This window comes from Garra rufa, chromosome 4 (assembly GCF_049309525.1).
Source record: "Garra rufa chromosome 4, GarRuf1.0, whole genome shotgun sequence".
Lineage (NCBI taxonomy): Eukaryota > Metazoa > Chordata > Actinopteri > Cypriniformes > Cyprinidae > Garra > Garra rufa.
The window spans coordinates 37,701,184-37,722,809 of NC_133364.1; the positions used below are offsets into that span (position 1 = coordinate 37,701,184).

The 21,626-nt window shown below is 34.6% G+C and overlaps 1 long non-coding RNA gene and 1 pseudogene across 1 annotated transcript; one reads left to right on the forward strand and one right to left on the reverse strand.

The window, feature by feature from the left end:
* Positions 1–10,979: 10,979 nt before the first annotated feature.
* LOC141333060 (uncharacterized) lies at positions 10,980–11,855 on the reverse strand. The gene is made up of 5 exons (XR_012355365.1): positions 11,783–11,855; positions 11,586–11,701; positions 11,424–11,489; positions 11,170–11,346; positions 10,980–11,084 (listed from the first exon to the last, which is right to left on the reverse strand). It is a non-coding gene; the product is annotated as an uncharacterized lncRNA (long non-coding RNA).
* Positions 11,856–19,790: 7,935 nt separating this feature from the next.
* LOC141332927 (meprin A subunit beta-like) overlaps positions 19,791–21,626 on the forward strand; it is a 29,511-nt pseudogene continuing 27,675 nt past the window's right edge.

Below are 21,626 nucleotides of genomic sequence, written 5' to 3' on the forward strand. Positions count from 1 at the left end.
TGAGGGGACAAGCTAACGTTAGACGCTGAGCAGCAAAAAGCTTAGTTCAGAGTTGGTTTTTAGTTTTTATTTCAGTAGTGTTACACTACTTTGTCCTAACTAACGTTTTTCGTCGTGTTTTTCACTCTGTTACAGGCTGCCAGAAAGTCTCCGTCTCTACGGTGAGCCATGCTAACGTTATTGTTGCGGTTCCTTTTTAAATAAAAAATCTGTTTTAAATTCATGATTGGATAATGATTGAATTAAACTAGATTAATAATGTAATGATTCAATTCTAGATGTTTACTTTTGTAAATACTACCCGGCTTTGACGTAGGCCTATTTTAATATGTTGAATATCTAAGTTTACGCTGGAGAGGTTGCCATGGAAACGGGGCTGCAGCAAGACACCTGACACTAAAACTCCGTCTCTCGGTGCTGTTGTCGTCACTGTTTTTAGGTAAGTTTAGTGCTTAAAATCACACAAGTATTACATATAACTGTTCCTTACTTGTAATTGACTCGTTTCTGTTGAATATTTACTTTGTAGAAATGGTTTAATGTCTTCGAAAAAGTTCGTTAGCATCTCACAGATGAGGTATGCTAACTCTAGAGATTGAGCTCTTGTTTGTGAAACTTTTTTTTTTTTTTTGCTGACAGATTGTCTGTGGATTATTGCAAGTAGGCTCATTTATTGAACCTAAATGGCTGAAAACAAGTGAAAATGCTTCTTGATCTTGTAATGTAAACATATACTGACAAAATATGTTCTTTCAGGAGGACAGAAATAAAGCCTCCACAACAGAAGGGAAGCTCCAAGGTTTCAAAATGTTTTAAGAGAGCTGCTGACAGAAGCAGGAAATACAGGTGAACCGAAGAAGCTCATAAAAATAACTTAATATGCATTTTTCACACAATATATTTAACCTATATAACCATGTGTCTGTTAATGTCTTTTACAAAATTAAATATTTATTTATTATAGTAATTTTTAGAAGCTTTTCACAGCCAAATGTAACTACTTAACACTAAAAACATACTCTGTTATATAATTGTAGCATATTATGTATTCTTTTTTCTGCATTGTACTGTACCTGTACTTTAACTTGTTTAACCTTCTAATAAACCAGCAACTGCATGCTAAATATTGTAGTATCTGTGACAAATTGCATGTTTTGTTCCTAGATTCTTCCATGATGATGGCCTGTGGCAATCTGCAGACTCAGAGTGAACCTTCTTCTCCAAAGTGCTGTAAACCAATGATCTAGTTAGTAAAATATCAAACATACACTACTGTTTCGTAAGTTTTGGTATGGTGAAGTCTCTTCTGCCCACCACAGCTTTGTGTATTTTGATAAATAATACAGTTAAACAGTAATATTGTAAAATTAATAATATAATTTAAAATGATTGTTCTCTATATTAATATAGTTAGAGAACTAATTTATTTCTGTGATGCAAAGCTACATTTTCAGTATCTTTACTCCAGTCTTTAGGGTCACATGATCCTTCAGAAATCATTAATCATGTGTTTGAGTTAAAGCAGGAGGATATTTTGATGAATAAAAAAAGTTTTTTTTTTTTTTTTTTAATTTACAGCATTTATTTTAAACAGAAATGTTTCCTTTAACTTTTGATAGTTGATAATGATAAGACATTGATAATTATAAATTAAAAATGTTTTTTTTCAGTAGCAAATCGCCATATTAGAATGATTTCTGAAAGGATCATGTCACACTGAAGACTGGAGTAAAGATGCTGAAAATGCAGCTTTGATAAAAAGAAATTAAGTTCACAATATATTCACAAAAATCTGTTAAATTGTAATAATATTTTACAATATTATTGTTTTTACTTCATTTTTTATCAAATAAGTGCAGCCTTGGTGAGCAGAAGCGTCTTATTTCAAAGACAAACTTTTGAAAGGAAGTGCACATTACAGTTACAGTATGATGTACCTCCCACTTATAGGGCTAGTTCACCTAAAAATTAAAATTCTGTCATTAATTACTCATGCTCATGTTGTTCCAAACCTGTAAGACCTCCTTTCATCTTCTGAACACAATTTAAGATATTTTTGATAAAATCCAAGAGCTTTCTGACCCTGCATAGACAGCAAGGGTACCACCACGGACAAGACAGAGAAAGGTAGTAATGACATTGTTGAAATTGTCCATGTGACATCTGTGGTTCAACTGTAGTTTATGAAACTATGAGAGTAATTTTGTGCACAAAAGAAACTAAATTTGTATTCTCGTAGCATCATAAAATGAAGGTTGAATCGCTGATGTCACATGGACTATTTTAATAATGCTTTTACTTCCCTTCTGTGTCTTGACCGTGTCAGGGCCCTTGCTGTATATGCAGGGTCAGAAAGCTCTCAGATTTCATCCAAAACATCTTAATTGGTGTTTTTAAGATGAACAAAGGTCTTACAGCTTTGGAATGACATGAGAGTGAGGAAATAATGACAGAATTTTCATTTTTGGGTGAACTAAGCCTTAAAATTATACTGTGGCATATGTAGTCCATTCTGTGTCTGTTCCCTGAATACTGAGGGCAAATAATATATTTACCAAGGGTTCTATAAAAATTCTTATTGTGATTAAACCAGATCACAATAAACACAAATACGGGCAACAGCAGCTATAGTACTTGGCCTGTAATGGGGTTACAAAACTCTGGACTATTGATAATAGTGGTGATGTATCAAAGTCCACTAAAGCATATAAGCACATTTTTTGTATTTATTCCTTAACTTTAAAATAGTATTCCTGATAATGTCCGGGGGTCAGGTACAATCTTTTTGTTTAAATTAATTTAAAATACACATTTTTAGCCAAGCATTCACATAACACATCTCAAAACATTGCATTACAGTTATATGTAATTTAAATAAATCATCCTTTGTCTGAAATAATATGAACAGCTGCTATGCTAATCTTTCTCCTTTTGCTTTCCTGTTTCTTTCTCTGGATGCCCATCCCAAGGTTACCAGAGGTTTACGCCAGTTCAAGATCGGATCCAGCCTTACTTGTGAAGACTTCAGAAGACGGCAACACTCAAGTTTTCAGATGATCCCAATTGTACATGGACATACAAAACTGTGAAATATTGCCTTTAAGGGTATCAATTTTCAACCCGCTTTGTATTATTGCAGTGTTTCTAATATCTGTAAATCTGTAAATGAGCAACACTCTGCAGGATGACTCATAATGAAATGATGAGTTTGGACAAAAACACTTTTTGCATCAACAAAATGACAAAATACTGAGTTTTCCGTCATGCAGCAGAGTTTTGCTCATAAATAAACTGGGGATCTCTGAGAAATCTTTTACATATATTAGCAACTTTGTAACGTACAAAGTGGATTGAAAATTGTTGAACTTACCCTTTAATAATGTTAACGGATTGTGTTTAACTGAACACTTCACTAGAGGCTTTAGCAAGGTTTTATCAGAAAAGATTTAAAAATTTGTATCATATAACTTAAAACATTTTAACTGCTGTAGTGTTTGCTCAGATTTTTTGTGGGTGTGTTCATGTAGCTCTTGTAATATTGTACATCGGTTTTTGCCATGAAGATAGATTAGATTCTGATGTGGCAATAAAAATAGATCATTACCTTTATCTTTGAGCTGCTGTCATATGGACATTTCTTTGTTGCTAAATGACCTTTCCCAGTAAGTCTCAGTCACCTCTTTTTTTTTTTTTTTTTTTTTTTTTTTTTTTCCATTGTAACCATGGAAAAATGCATTTTCTGTAAACCTTCTTTCAAATGATAAGTATTATGAAGTGTGTATATAATTATAGAGCAGTTAACCATGGTTTTACAATAGCAAAATGTAGCAACCATAAGTAGTAAATAAGGTTTTTTTTGTTGTTTTTTGGTTCATAAGGTTTTGATACCATGGTTTTGTGGTAACCATGACTGTAGTTACCATATTTTTTTAAATCTTAATAAATGTGGTTGCTATGGTTTTACTGCAAATACTGTAGTAATGTTTAGTTTTGTACTTACTGTGGTTTTACTGCAACAGTCATTGTTAAACAACGGTTATTGTAGTAAGAAATATTGATTTCGTTTTTACTATGGTTTTACTGTAAATGCTGTGGTAAAAAAACATAGTTAATATTTGAAAGAGTGAATGCTTCTCATTTGTATGTCACTTTTGATACAAGTATCTGATAAATGTATTTATTGTCTTTCTTGAAAATGTTAATAAATAAGCAAAAGTTATTGAGAGTGGTTTGGTATTGTAACACCGCTCTCTTTTTAGGATATATTACTCTGAGGGGTTCAACAGATTTTTGACTTGTACTGATATAAATCACACCTCACAAACAAATGCTCTTTAAACCCAATTTAATTTCCTCACAAGTGCTTATAACATACCACAAAAAACAAGTTCATGAATAAACTCTTATGCAATTTCAACAGTCTTTGTCTCTTAAAGTCAATGAAAGGATGAGAACTTATGATGATTAGAGCTTTGATGTCCAGTCTTTGAGATGAGATGACAAAGATGAAGCATGAGAGATTCAATTCCAAAGGAAATTTGAGAGCGACGCAATGCAATTATCCATAGTACGAGACAAGTCCATGATCAACAGCGTTCGGCGAGTCATCTTCAGCGCTGCGTTGGTTAAAGCCACACTCCGTAACCTTGTAACCTGCGCGAACCGCACATGATTTCCACACCCTTCGTATCCAAATCTCGTTCGTATAAAGAACACACAGATGGTACGACACTAAAAAGTCCTTTCTACAAAGAAAGCAAAATGGCTGACATCAATACACTTTTATACAAATACGATATCAAAATGACAAGACATTCCTTACTCACAGTTGAGTGCAAACTCAAGAGTTCTCAACAACGGACTTGAAAGAGCCGACAGGTAGCGCGAGTTCACCCAACCCGTTCTCATCAATTTGCGTATAAATAACACGACTTTACACTTTCCAATTCCGTGTAATACATACGCCAAAGTCCAATTTCGCGTGCATATGATACGCCAATCCTTCCCATTAACTTCTGTGGAGAGCAGATGCGTACAAATAGCACGCAGCATCTTCTACGGCAGTGACGTCACCTGCGAGGCTCGGTTTGCCCCGTTCACTAGATGCATATACACCTTCAAACAGGTAAGAAAGGCAACAAATTATCTTTTCTTTTGTAATGAGATCATTATTTTAATTGTTTCGCTGCTTCTGCGTCTCTGTACGTGGGGTCATGTGTTAAAATGGAAGCGTGTGCGTTTAAATTAGAACAGTCGGCTGCTGCGTTAGCACAGCTGCTAATATTAGCCTAAGCTAACTTCTAACTGTTGCTGTTTTGAAATAGATAAATAAATAAAACCGTTTTAATTATATTCACGTGGCTGATGACAGCTTTACAGATCAACCAAACCAGTGTCACGTGATAAGCGCGGTCATGTAAAAGTCCGCACATTTACCATAGTTTTACCATAGTAACTGTTGCTTGACCATATTTTGTGTAGCCAATGCACAACAGTCATATCGTTTACCATGGTTTTACCTCATTAACCATAGTTTTACTGTTGTATTTGTTGTTAAAGCACAATAACCACAACATTTACCATGGTTTTACCACTGTAAGCATAGTTTTACTGTGGTATTTGTTGTTAAAGCACAATAACCACAACATTTACCATGGTTTTACCACTGTAAGCATAGTTTTACTGTGGTATTTGTTTTTAAAGCACAATAACCACAACATTTACCATGGTTTTACCTCAGTAGCCATAGTTTTACTGTGGTATTTGTAGTTAAAGCACAATAACCACAACATTTACCATGGTTTTACCTCAGTAGCCATAGTTTTACTGTGGTATTTGTAGTTAAAGCACAATAACCACAACATTTACCATGGTTTTACCTCAGTAACCATAGTTTTACTGTGGTATTTGTAGTTAAAGCACAACAACCACTACATTTACCATGGTTTTACCTCAGTGTCGAGACTGTCCACAGTTTTACTGTGGTATTTGTAGTTAAAGCACAATAACCACAACATTTACCATGGTTTTACCTCAGTAACCACAGTTTTACTGTGGTATTTGTAGTTAAAGCACAACAACCACAACATTTACCATGGTTTTACCTCAGTAACCATAGTTTTACTGTGGTATTTGTAGTTAAAGCACAATAACCACAACATTTACCATGGTTTTACCTCAGTAAGCATAGTTTTACTGTGGTATTTGTAGTTAAAGCACAACAACCACAACATTTACCATGGTTTTACCTCAGTAAGCATAGTTTTACTGTGGTATTTGTAGTTAAAGCACAACAACCACAACATTTACCATGGTTTTACCTCAGTAACCATAGTTTTACTGTGGTATTTGTAGTTAAAGCACAATAACCATAATGCTCACCGTGGTTGTACAACTGTAAACGTAGTTTTACCATTAACTGTGATTTTACGATGTATTATTTGTAAAGCACAGGAATTACAATGCTTGCCACCTTTTATACTTAAAATTTTTTTTTATATAAATTAATTTTATAATTATTGTAAATATTGTAATTTAATATTTTTTTCTGTCTTGTAGTTACATCAGATCACTTACTCCAGCAGCTCTTTAAAGAAAACAACTCTTGTAAATGCCATCACTTGTTCCTATTTTTCTGAAATGTAATCAATAATTAACTTACACATTTTCATAATCTCATAATTTTGACCAATTCTGTCAGAAAGCTGCTAGAATTAACAGGGAACTTCAACTCAAAGCTCCCAGTGCTGATCTTGAAGAAGTTATCAAGGAGTCTGAACAAATCATTCAATGATTCAATCTTTCTCAGTAACGTTGAAGACATTTAGCTATAACTGATTTGATGTAATGCACACATCCTTATTTATCTGTTGATAATAACTTTCCTTACAGTCGTTCCTCTTAAATATTTTGGTTCCAGATTATTTTTAGCACATTGTCTCAACATGTATATATATTTCTCTTTGTTTCAGCTGAAAGGGAAGACCAAAGGAGGCCAGTCATGGGATCTGAATTGGGCCATATTGTGCATTTATGGAAAAGACCAAAGGCAAATATTTCCAAAGGTATGTCAATGTCAGTCTGAGCATCTTGACTGAACTGTAGTGCAGTTACATTTTGCACAGCTTGCTCCACAGCCCTATCAGAAAGAACAACCAACAAAGTGTCATGTCGAACTCATTCATAATATTAACAGCATATCAGCAAATTTATATCATCTTGTACAAGCCTAGTTATGTAAAATTCTACAACTTTCACTTGTACTTTGGTCTCTGGCCATTGCCTGAACTCTCATGCTAATTTTGAGTGTTTGTTTCATAAAGTTTATATTAAGTCCATTTTGTTCTTTCTTTATGAATTTGTACAAATTGCCACTGTCTAACAGTACATGATATCTTAAACTTAAAGCTGGTCACACCATGAACAAGAACTATGATAATAACTATTTCAGCATCTACACCAACAGACGATAACATTCTGTTTACTGTTATACATGCTGCACTTACAGTATGTTGTTGTCTGCCATCTGTTTTTGAAAAATTGTTCATCGTGATTAATTCTTTCTTCCTGTCTTGCAGGATATCTCACAGACTACTGAGTCCTTCTTCATCAGCTCTCCACAATATCAGCCCTTCCAACAGCTTCCACATCGCTTTCTCTCATGTGGCACTTCTGCTCTCAGTACTTAACTGCCGTCTTCCAGTTTTTATGTGTCTACTTATTATTATTATTATTATTATATATTTTTAATTTCTCCTCTACAGTCAACACTCACTCCCATCTCTACTGTGGGCACTCCTGTCAATATATAGTGATTTATAACTACCACTAACAACTTACTATAGAAATTATAATTATTAATCATTCATTTGTCTTGCGTTTAGTCACAATAGAAGCAAACAATGATGAAAGGAAACAGGAAATATATCATATAAGGTAATAATTGTAAAATATTGAAGTATTGTTCTTAATAATTTTTGCCTAATTTTTTGTTAAAGGGAAGAAAATATATTTTCAGCTGGAGCCTTGAATATTATTTGGCATCTTGTAACATGTTCTGTAAACAAATTCTCTTTTATTTTTGAGTGTTGTACAATTATATAATCAGCAGATTTTTGTTTTTAATTTGTTTCATAATGACTGTTTATCTGGGAAAGGTTTGACATATCAATAAACATTGGGAAATAACTACAAAATGTGTGATTTCATGATTTATTATTATTATTCCTATAGTTAAACTGGCAGATCTAAGAAGGACAATTTCCAGGAAACAGAAATGATTAACTGTTTATTTAACCACTATAAATACGCTGTAAATGTTACAAAAGCCAAATTGAATAGTAGAAAAATACTTCATGTTTAACTAATTATTATTTATTTATTTTACATTTTGATTTATATGAACATTCAACTGATTATCTGTCCATTCCCCACAAGAACCCAAGATCCTGTCATAAATGACCATATATGGACAAGTAAGTTTGATGCCTCTGCTCAGCTGGGATGCCCTTGGCTTTGAAAGTTCCCGTGGCACTCGTAGAACTCGCTGTAATTGGACTATCTTTTAAACTAAATAAAAAATAAAAAAACGCTTGATGTTGCAAAGTCCGTTTTGCAATTATTATTACGTCTGTAATACCCTCAGTTAACAATACAGTGTTGCTATGTTGTGAGTAATCGCCACTTTACAGAGATTCTAACCCTAACCCTAAGCATATCTTCTTTAAACTACAAATAACAGCGCCATCTTTTTTCGCGTTCTATCGATAGAATGGTAGAGGCTTCTGGGTAATGTAGTTTAGAATGTTAAATTATGAAATCGGACAAAATACAATCTTTTTTTAACAAAGCTTATCTAAACATGTTCATTGTGCAAACATCTATGGCATATTCAAGAGGCAGGCTGAAATTTGCTATTTTACCTAGACCACTTTTTAAAACACCTTTCTATATACATTTTAAAACATTATGCAGTTAACATAGCAAAAGTACTTGTCCTGCCAGTTTTCTCTTTGTCATCATAATAAGACACTGATTTAAAGCCATTTGAAATGTTATTTTATTTTGCTCTTCCAGGGCACTACTGGGCCCCTGGAGATGGAAGGGCAGTTAAAATGTGCACAAATCTCTTCTCCTCATTGACAACACACTGTGCTGAGTCACATTTTTGAGATTGTCTTTTCAGCAACTTGCCAATATGTAAGTTGCAAGTCATGGTTATTTTAGTATAAGAATTAGACAGTTCCCATTTGAAAGGGGCTCCACTGATTTCATTAGATCAGGAGCAAGAATTCAGTGATGATGCTAAATGAAGACACAAATGTAAAAAAAAAAAAACAATACATATTGTGATCCTTCATTGTACTATCACACACTTTCAATGTGTCTTTCAGTAAGACAAGGTACAGACAGTGTGTATTTATGGTGCAAAAGCCATATGGATTTGAATACACCTTCTGGTGGCACTTGGACACTGTTAGTCCACTCAAAGGAAGATGCATCTTGGTGGAATGGCCGTACAGGGCAATGCTGCTCAAGGACCGAGGGAGCCCCAGCCATCTCCTGAGGAACTGGCTTATCGACATTTCTAGGGCCTCGACTGTTGATGTTGGTACCTCGTAGACTAACAGGGGCCAGTGTATTCTTGGCAGGACACCATGCTGGTAGATCCAGGCTTTGAATTTTCCGGGAAGGTCAGATCTGTCAATCGCTGTGAGCCAGGTGGTCAGGTTGCACTTAGTTTGTTTTATGGCAGCAGCTGAGTCCTTCAGGGAGCTATCAAAGATCTTCCCCAGGTTCTTGACTGGTTTTCATTCACAGATGGAATCATGGTCTCTCCCAGGGCAAAGCGGAAACGGTCGGACACTTTACCCTTCTTTAGGACCAGAGACCTGGGCTTGGCAGGCTTGAAGCTCATCCTTGCCCAGGAGATACAATTCATGCAATGCAAACAATCATAATGTAAAACACCAAATTTATTCTTTCTCTGGTGTGAAACATCAGTAACGTGCATGCACATCTTGCTTATAATACAGGATTAGATTCACATCTATGTATTGATCTTTCCCTGGTCCATCACCCTCAGTTGTGCATGAAGTGTCTGTAGCAATATGGTCCATGCAGTCTTTTCTAATTCATCTTTCAGCCTTGCCTTCAGGTAACTGAATGTCTTTAATATGACCAAATGTTCATGCCTTAATTAAAACACTCATGATAGTTAGGTGTATTGTTTACAAAATTAAATGGTGTTTTCACCAAACACCATCCCTAATACAGAATACTCACCATACTTTTTTATTCCAACATCATGTGCAATACTTTACTGGAGAATACATCATAAAGACAACTAAAGTGGATTATAAAGACAAATGATATTCAAGAGAAATAAAAATGGGTTATGTCATGGGTCAAATTTCTTGAGCATCATAGAATCACATTAAGTTTCCTGCTCATCATCTGAGCTCTCCTGGTTTTCTTCTTCTTACTTGTTTATCCATAAACTTCTTCCATGTCGTAAACAATTTGCAGTTGTTATCCAGCACACTACAGTACAAGTGATGAACAAAAGAAATGACCAGTTCAAATCACTTTATTGTCACAATACCATAATCACATGTGTACAAGTGAAATTATTTGTGCAAACTGCAGCAGTACAGTATGGATGAAAAATATTAAATATATAACACACACAGTATATATATATATATATATATATATAAAGGATTCAGTACATGCAGAGAACAATATATGGTGAAAAAGTATGCTATAGTGAGCACAAAATGAAAACAATGATACAAATAATGATAAGAATGGTATGAATTAGTGCAAACAGAATGTCAGGGTGCAGAATAACAGTGAGTCAGAGTCCAGACAGTGTAACTGTTAGAGTGCAGTACATGATGTGGTGTGTGGTGTTACTGGTACGAGTTCAGTTCAGTCTGTGGAAAGAATTTGTCTCGCAGTCTGCTGGTGTAGGTCCTGCAATAACTTCTGCCTGATGGTAACAATGAGAGCGATCCATGCAGTTGACTGGAGTCTCTGATGGTCCTCTGTGCTTTCCTCACACACCACCTGATCTAGATGTCCTGGAGGGACAAAACATGTATAGAATGTTGTAAATCATTAAACAATATACAGAATTAGAATTTATAGTTTTTGCATAGGACTTACCATTGATTCTTGTTGGAGGTATGGGCCAAAAGAATCCCTCCGCAACTCTTGTTGTTCAGTTGTAAAGTTTACTTTTTTGCGCCGCAACATCTGAGCGGTCACAGTAGAGCTGTCCGTCTTCACAGCAGATACCTGATGGCCGTTGAATTAATCTCTTCATCAACTGGCTTCATCCTCCTTCAAACAAACAGACAAAACAATAAGTCAACAGAGAAATAGTGTTGGTGATTACAGGTGCTGGTGTCAGTACTCACCATATTCGGTCATTTCCCGCCCAAATTCCAGATATGATGCCACAGTTGATTTGCTAATTCTAGGAGCTCGAAAAAAAGATGTGTTTGTGAAAAACAATAATGTTATCTTTTGAGAGATCAACATCAAATGCATAGAACTACATTGCTTGATTACATACATACCAGTGGAAATCTGCCTTTTCTATTTGGGCACAAGAAGACCATGTTCTTTCCTCATTCATCAGGACTGGTTTGACTGGCTTGCTGTGACTGATTTTCTATGCGTTTTTGGTCTCCAGCTGTAAAACAAGAAAATATTTATTGACCCCATGTTTAATTATTGTTGTTTAAACACAAAATAAGCAGTTATAATTATATACTTCAAGCTCAAGTTCCCTGCAGACTCCTGAGTTCATCTGTACACATAAGATTCAGAGTCTGAGAAAACACCATGCAAACTCTCAGTTTCTACCTTACAACAGAGCACAAAATAATGTGTAAGTGAGGAAGTAAAGGAATAAGAGGAAGAAACATTTTGAAGAATTTTGTCTGCAAGTTTAACAGAGTGAGAGGAAAGCAGCATTAGAATTGTTTTCTTTAATAGCAAGCTAATATGAATTCTTTAAATATGATTACCTGCTGACGATTTAGTTGTAGGCAGTTTAAAGGCCTCTTCACACCAAGGATGAGTCCACACCGCAGCTATTTGACACAGAGAAACAATATGGTTGGAATCTCTTCCAGAACAAATTTTTCCAGATGATGAAAAATAAAATTGACAGCCAATCAAAATCCACCATACTGTGAATAGTCTGAGCATGTATATGAAGACAACATAACTGCAGCACATGCTTATAATAAGCAGAATGTTATTTTATTTCAGTATGAAAAATAAAAGGTTAAAATACTTATCATTGTAGTTCTTGCTCTAGATGTGAACAGCTTCAAGTGATCTGATTTGGCCAAATTAACTGAAGATCTGATTTGTCACGTGACAAGTCAGTCATGGGAGTGAGTGTTGACTGTAGAGGAGAAATTAAAAAATAAGTATACATGCAAAAACTGGAAGACGGCAATAAAAGTACTGTGAGCAGATGAGAGAGAAAGAGTGGAAGCTTTTGGAAGGGCTGATATTGTGGAGAGCTGATGAAGAATGACTGCAAGACAGAAAGAAAGATGTGATCACATGATGAACAACAAACACATTGAAAACAATGGCAGACAACAACATACTGTAAGTGCAGTATGTATAACATTAAACAGAATGTAATCGTCTGTTGGTGTAGATGCTAGATGCTACAGTTCAGTCAAGATGCTCAGACTGACATTGACATACCTTTGGAAATATTTGCCTTTGGTCTTTTCCATAAATGCACAATATGGCCCAATTCAGATCCCATGACTGGCGTCCTTTGGTCTTCCCTTTCAGCTGAAACAAAGAGAAATATATACATGTTGAGACAATGTGCTAAAAATAATCTGGAACCAAAATATTTAAGAGGAACGACTGTAAGGAAAGTTATTATCAACAGATAAATAAGGATGTGTGCATTACATCAAATCAGGTATAGCTAAATGTCTTCAACGTTACTGAGAAAGATTGAATCATTGAATGATTTGTTCAGACTCCTTGATAACTTCTTCAAGATCAGCACTGGGAGCTTTGAGTTTAAGTTCCCTGTTAATTCTAGCAGCTTTCTGACAGAATTGGTCAAAATTATGAGATTATGAAAATGTCATAATGGACCACAGAAAGAGAGAGAGCAAAACTATGTGTAAATTAATTATTGATTACATTTCAGAAAAATAGGAACAAGTGATGGCATTTACAAGAGTTGTTTTCTTTAAAGAGCTGCTGGAGTAAGTGATCTGATGTAACTGCAAGACAGAAAAATATTAAATTACAATATTATTTACAATAATTCACAATAATTATAAAATTAATTTATATAATTAAATAATAATAAAAAAAGTATAAAAGGTGGCAAGCATTGTAATTACTGTGCTTTATAAATAGTATACCGTAAAATCACAGTTAATGGTAAAACTATGCTTACAGTGGTAAAACCATGGTAAACGTTGTGGTTGTTGTGCTTCAACTACAAATACCACAGTAAAACTATGGTTATTGAGGTAAAACTACGGTAAGTGTTGCGTTTATTGTGCTTTAAAAACATACCACAGTAAAAAAATGGACACCGAGGTAAAACTACGGTAAGTGTTGTGTTTATTGTGCTTTAAAAACAAATACCACAGTAAAACTATGGTTACTGAGGTAAAACCATGGTAAGTGTTGTGGTTATTGTGCTTTAACTACAAATACCACAGTAAAACTATGCTTACAGTTGTAAAACCATGGTAAATGTTGGCTTTAAAAACAAATACAACAGTAAAAATATGGTTACTGAGGTAAAACCATGGTAAATGTTGTGGTTGTTGTGCTTTAAGAACAAATACCACAGTAAAACTATGCTTACAGTGGTAAAAACATGGTAAATGTTGTGGTTGTTGTGCTTTAAAAACAAATACCACAGTAAAACTATGCTTACAGTGGTAAAAACATGGTAAATGTTGTGGTTGTTGTGCTTTAAGAACAAATACCACAGTAAAACTATGCTTACAGTGGTAAAAACATGGTAAATGTTGTGCTTGTTGTGCTTTTAAAACAAATACCACAGTAAAACTATGCTGACAGTTGTAAAACCATGGTAAATGTTGTGGTTGTTGTGCTTTAAAAACAAATACCACAGTAAAACTATGGTTACTGAGGTAAAACCATGGTAAATGTTGGGCTTTAACAACAAATACCACAGTAAAACTAAGCTTACAGTGGTAAAACCATGGTAAATGTTGGGCTTTAACAACAAATACCACAGTAAAACTATGGTTAATGAGGTAAAAACATGGTAAACGATGTGACTTGTGCATTGGCTACACAAAATATGGTCAAGCAACAGTTACTATGGTAAAACTATGGCTACTGAGGTAAAACCATGGTAAATGTTGTGGTTATTGTGCTTTAACAACAAATACCACAGTAAAACTATGGTTAATGAGGTAAAACCATGTAAAATGTTGTGGTTGTTGTGCTTTAACTACAATTACCACAGTAAAACTATGGCTACTGAGGTAAAACCATGGTAAATGTTGTGGTTATTGTGCTTTAACAACAAATACCACAGTAAAACTATGGTTAATGAGGTAAAACCATGGTAAACGATATGACTGTTGTGCATTGGCTACACAAAATATGGTCAAGCAACAGTTACTATGGTAAAACTATGGTAAATGTGCGGACTTTTACATGATCGCGCTTATCACATGACACTAGTTTGGTTGATCTGTAAAGCTGTCATCAGCCACGTGAATATAATTAAAACGGTTTTATTTATTTATCTATTTCAAAACAGCAACAGTTAGAAGTTAGCTTAGGCTAATATTAGCAGCTGTGCTAACGCAGCAGCCGACCGTTCTAATTTAAACGCACACGTCTCCATTTTAACACATGACCCCACGTACAGAGACGCAGAAGGACCGAAATAATTAAAATAATGATCTCATTACAAAAGAAAAGATAATTTGTTGCCTTTCTTACCTGTTTGAAGGTGTATGCATCTAGTGAACGGGGCAAACCGAGCCTCGCAGGTGACGTCACTGCCGTAAAAGATGCTGCGTGCTATTTGTACGCATCTGCTCTCCACAGAAGTTAATGGGAAGGATTGGCGTATCATATGCACGCGAAATTGGACTTTGGCGTATGTATTACACGAAATTGGAAAGTGCAAAGTCGTGTAATTTATACGCAAATTGATGAGAACGGGTTGGTTCACCACAATGGCAATGGTTTCCCTCTACCAAACAAACTACTTACTCTATGACCATATTTTAGACTTGGACACGAAAATATGTAAATTGTCAGTTTGTTTTGAAAATGACCATCGTATGCTAGAGAAGATCCTTATTCCTTGGCTGGAATCATTTTTTGGAAGTTCAAAACTGGGGCATTGAAACCCATTAAATTTAGACAATTGCTGAAATGTTTTCCTCAAGAAGCATAATATTTTATCGACTGAAGAAAGAACGACACAAACATCTTGGATGAGAAGGGGGTAATCTGTAATTTTTTGTTTTGAAAATGAACTTCTCCCATTAAGAGCATTGTTGTTTTAGATCTCATTGTTTAAGTGGAACGTTGATATTCTTTTTTTTTTTTTTTTTCAAAGACTGTTTTTGTTGTTGTTTGTACTGCTTCCTCTTTCCTTGTCATGTTTCTACAATTGGTAATTGACCATTTTTTAATAGTTTAATGTGTTTAATAGTTTTTTAACACTGCTTATTGTGAATTCTTCATGTACACTTGTTTCTGCAATGAAAATATCTGATAATGACAAGGAGAGTTATTTGTACTATTTTGGCACTAAAATGTGGTGGATAGGGTTTGTTCATAGGGAAGTTTACACTTGTTTGTGTGAGCTGTGTATATGTGAAGATTTTTGAATGCAATGTATGTTTAAAAAATAAATGCTGAGAGTTTCAATTTTGCTGTTGTTTTGATTTCATAAAAAAATCTGATTCCAGACAGATATCTAAAACTACTTGTCAAAGCAACGAAGTCCAGTGAACTCAAAGAGTTAAGTCATGATATTGAGGAAAAATAAAAATGTTATGTCAGTTAGACTTGGTTCATGGTTGAGAAAACATAAAAAAATAGTTGACTTAAAAAAATTCAAGTGTTCTTTAATTGATATAGTAAGTTGGCTCAACTTACTGCAAGTTATTTCAACAACTACGTTTAAGTTGAGTGAACTTGACACCTAGTGTTGGCTAAACTTAACTGAGTCATTGCAAAAAGATGACTAAGTCAAGTTGAGTCAACAAATCATTTTTTACAGTGTGAAACAACTATATGTTCAGCTAATTGTCAGCCTCTTAAATGTGTGCTTCTCGTAAACAATTCATGGATATATGAACACCCTTTTACTAATAGTAGAATGATCATTGCTGAATGCATGTAAATGTAAAAGACAACCAAACTGGATGCAAGGACAGCTGTAACTTCTTGCCAGACCCTTGCACATTATTTTTTGTATTCATCATTCTAAAAATTTGTCACGCAAATTTGACACACATGTTTTGGTCTTGCCCTTCTTTAGATAACTACTGGGCATTGGTTTTTAAGACTATCAGTGAGGCCTTGGGGGAGACACTGAGGCCCTGTTCGTTAATAGCCATTTTTGGAACTCCCAGTGACACCATGACCACAACTTTAACAGCAACTCAGAGAGGCATTATTGGATTTACTTCTTTACTGGCCCGTAGAAGAATTTTGTTGAGCTGGAAATCCCCTACCCCTCCATCTGTGACATCTTGGTTGGAAGATGTGATGTTCTTCTTAAAATTAGAAAAGATAAATTTTGTCCTGCAGAATGGCGAAATTATTTTCATTTTGTTAGTTTTTTTTTTTTTGTGTGTGTTAGTATCCATATTGTGATTAATATAATTGTAATAACATTACATCATCATCATTTATGTAAGGACATGCATGGGTTCAGACCTAGAAATTGTGTAATTGTTGTGAAAAGTGTATTTTCTTTTATTTATTTATCTGTCTCTTATTTAAAGCTGCCCTGGGATGTTTGGACTTGGGGTTTGGGGCAAAAAGTCAGCAAAAAGACAAAGAAGGAAAACAATGTTCATTGTTTTTTTTTCCGTGTATGCTCCTGTTATTCCTTCAATAAAAAAAAAAAAAAAAATTGTCATGCACCGAAATATTGCACACTAGTCACGTAGTAATTCATTCGTTGCAAAAAAAATAAGTAAATAAAAAGTCAAATAAAAAATATCGCAAAACAAAATGGAATCTTCGGAGTGAGGATGATTTTGTTGTCCACTTTTTTCTTAAAAAGAGAAAAAGGAAAGAACATATTGGGTCCATCTAGTTATAAGATATAGAGAGGAAGGAGAGAATACTTTTTGTGCACATCTTCTCAAAGGATCTCCAGGATTATCCCAGGCAATTTAAAGTTTACTTAAGAATGTCAGTAAACTTTGATGCTTTGCCAGAATTACTGGAGCCACATATTATTAAGAAGACCACTAATTTCTGTGCACTCAAGTGTTCAAAGACCTTTACACTGGATGAACTTGTCAGACTCAATTCTGGATTTTGGTGTTTACTTGTAGTGGCTCTAACTGTCAAAACACCTCTCAAAATGCTTGCTACGGATGCAAAAAACGCAGAAAATCAAACCTGATCCGTTTTTTTAATTACTATTTATTTTTTTATTTTTTTTATGATGGATGAAAGTTCTGGAGACAGTATGTAAATGTGATTGACGCAATGTGAGGTTGTATTTATTTTTTTACCCGATGAAAAATTAGAACAATGACCTTTCAAAAGGACAAATTTAGAGATAACCTCTAAATGCACAAAAAGATGCGTGGAAAAACAGCATATGTGTGCAAATAAATGCAGTGTGTTTATAAAAAGTTTACATTCGGAGGCAGATTACTGGCAACAGCCGATTTTGGATAGTTTGGGATTTGGTCTTAGTGACTTAGGAGTCCTCTTCACTACTCCTAACATTTCACAGGTTTAGGAGCTAGTTTTAGTGCTACAATGCTTTGTGAAATACTCTTAGAGCAAAAATCTAGGAGTCCTAAATTTAGGACTGCCATTACTTTTAAGATTTTCTCCTAAATCAGCAGGTTAGGAGCTACTTTTAGCCTTAAGATATTTTGTGAATACGAGCTGAAACGCGTAGATCTACTCTTTTAACTTTAAAAAAAGATTTAGCCCATTGATTAAAGGCTTTTTACTTCACAAGGGGCTTGGAGTACTTCAGCAATGTCTGTTATGATTATTTTGCAATCAAGCCAGTATTTCCAGTCAGCTTGAAAGAATGAAGCTTAAAAGACCCTCACTTGCCAGTTGAACACACACAGCCTCAATAGTGACTGGAAACTGGTAGGTATCCCTCTTTTTCACAATTAGCAGTCTTCTAGTATATGTTAAATTAAAAAAAAAATTGCTTGCAGGTTTTCATTGATAAGATGAAAGTTTGTCAGTCAAATGTGGTCATTCTTATTTCCAGCAACAATGAATTTATGTGCTTTTCCTCTTCTGAGCTTGGCTTTGGCTCTTCATCATGCATTACCTGTGGTAAGTTAGACAGTCATTGATAAAGCAATATTCAGCTGTTGATTTTTTTTAGACTGAAATCTACTTTTCTCTGTGTCTGAGTATTGTTTTCACATCTCATGTTCTCAGGTCACATTTGAGAAATTCGGTAAGTTCAGCTCAGTCACATTGATCTGTTATTGTAATCTGTATCCAGTGTGCAGGATGCCTAATGATCTGAATATCATTTTACTTTCATAAAGTTACATTTTGTCTAGCAATGCCCACAATACTCATTTCCTCTCTCTGTCTTTCGTTGACTTCAACATGATTTTCTCAAAGACATTCCGCAGAAATGGAAGAGTATTCCAGATATAAACAAAGGTACAATTATTATCTCAAGAACCCAAATACATTTATATAAGCAGTAAGATAACATGGATCTAATTTAATTGGTAATTACCATCTTTACTATTCTGACCTGAACACTCTTATGATATTAGGTTTAAATCTCACAGAAGGAGACATCATGGAGGTATGTGCATCTGCATGTATGTATGTGTGTTTCTAATCAAGATACTTAAAATGAGCTGCTTTAAAGCCTAGGCAAGGGAACGTCACTGTAGGGAATCAGTCCTTGTGGGATCTTCCCATCCCCTATACGCTGAATGCAAATCTAAGTAAGATTCCAGATTCCTCAACTTTTAAACATTAATTGTAACTTTTGTATTGTTTTCCACTCAGTTGTGTTTGTTGTTATAGGTTTGAACGACAGAGGAGTCATTTTGAGAGGCTTTGAGCAGTTCCGACTGAAATCATGTGTTGACTTTAAGCCCAGAGCAGCAGAAGAGTTTTTACATCTCTGTGGAGAGTCATGAAGGGTATGGTATGGTTCAAGTTAGTTATCAACCACAGCAGTAATTTATTATAGACTGTTCTCATATGGCATGTGCTATAGTGAATGTATACAGTGAAATATTTGAGTTATGATGAAAGTTCAGACACCAACATTTCCTCGTGAAGGCTTTTGTCAAAAAACCCTGATAGCACACGTACATCTCGGAGACGTCTATTTGACATCTGCATTTACATCTGCAAGACGTAGTTTGCTCATCTGCAGTACGTCTACTGGACGTTTCCTATCAGATGTAAAATAGACATCTATTAGATGTCTTTAAGATGTTTATGAATCAGAATGTAGGTAAAACTGACATCTTACAGACATTTGCACACAGCAGATGCTTTCCAGATCAAGAGATCTTTAACAGATGTACGTGTGCTGTCTGGGAAGGTATTTTATCACATATTGTTCACTAGAAGTGAAATAGACAGTTTTTATGATGTTTATTGTTGTTATATGTGTTGTTACATTACATTTATCCAGCTGTGTTGTGTGACTTATTTCACAGTTGTTGGTCATATATTGGCCGCTCGTCTCCTGGAGGCCAGACTCTTTCCATTGGAAACAGCTGTGGAATAAAAGGCATAGTTGAGCACCAGTTTCTCCATGCACTGGGATTCTACCACGAGCAGTCCAGATACGACAGAGATGATTACGTGACAATCAAATATGAAAACATCAGGAAAGGTTGCCACATTGTTACATTATTCATTTTTATTAAGGAAACATTGTAAAATAGTTATTAGATTAATGTTTTCCTACTGAGCAATTACAAAAAAAAAAAAAAAAAAAAAAATAGGCCACGTCTTATGAACAACCACCAAAGTAATAACTGCAATATTCTTCATTTTTAGGATATGAGAGTTTTCTTAATAAACACAGTGAGAATGTGTCCACCACCCAAGAAATCCCTTATGATTATTACTCTGTGATGCATTTCGATAAAAATGCCTTCAGCAACCGTAACGGACCCACGATTATTACCAAGCGTCCTGAGTTCCAAGACGTGATCGGACAACTCATGGAAATGAGCGAATATGACGTGATTGAGCTCAACAAGCTCTACAAATGCAGTGAGTTCTTTTCTTATACTGCAATAAATGCTTTGCTTACTTGGAATTTTTGTCTTGTTTCCGGTCAAAATATCTTAAGACGAGACACTGCAGGGGAATAGGGTCAAAAAAATTTATACTTATCACTTTAGTTACTCAGTTGATTGATTACATTGATAATTGCAAACATTTTTTGTATTACAGGATTTCTAAAATTTTGGGTTTTAATATACAAATGAGGCATTATTCAATGAAATATGCACTAATTTGCATACATTTCTAGTATAAAAATCTCAACACTGGATGAAGTCAGTTTCAAAATTCTTGTTTTTTGACATTTTAGAGTCAAATGTTTTTACTGAAAGCATTTTGGGTTTCTCATTTTGTCATTCCATAATTCAGAATTTTTTTTAGAACAGACAGAAAACAATATTGTTTTTTGAGGAATAAAATGTATAAAATAGCAAATTATATATGAACAAATCCCTCTGTAAAATCCTTCAGGTTATAGACAGGATTAAAACTGGTTTGGTGTAGATGGAAAAAAATAATTTTAAGAAAACGGCCTTTAAATGTGTATTATAATTGAAATCTATTGACACAAATAGATTAAATGCTATAAAAGAAACACTTAACGATGTCTTTTGGATGTTTTCTAGTCTGATAAAACACTTTATGAAAGTGTCTAGTCTGATAAAACACATTATGAAAAACTAAAAAGCCCAAAATCTCAAACTTGACAGGTGCAAAAAAACAAACAAAAAAAAAACTGTTTTTGCCTACAGTGTCTCCCCTTAAATCAAGAAGGATTTTCTAGAAAAATAAATTGTCTTGTTTTCAGAAAGTTTTTGCTTGAAACTGTCAATGGGATAAGCAAAATAATCTTGATTTCTGTTTGAAATAAGGTTGTTTTACTTACTCCACTGGCAGATTATTTTGCTTGTTCTAAGCTTGATTTCAACTTGTTCCTTCTTAAAACAAGTCATTTTACTTGTCTAGAAAATCCTTCTTGATTTAAGAATTTTTAGATAGTTTGGCTGGAAACAAGACAAAAAAATCTAAGTAAGAAATGCATTTTTGCACTATAATCTGTGGATTGTAATTAAGACTAAAATGAGTTTGCTATTGCAGCTGTACCACTGTTTGAAACC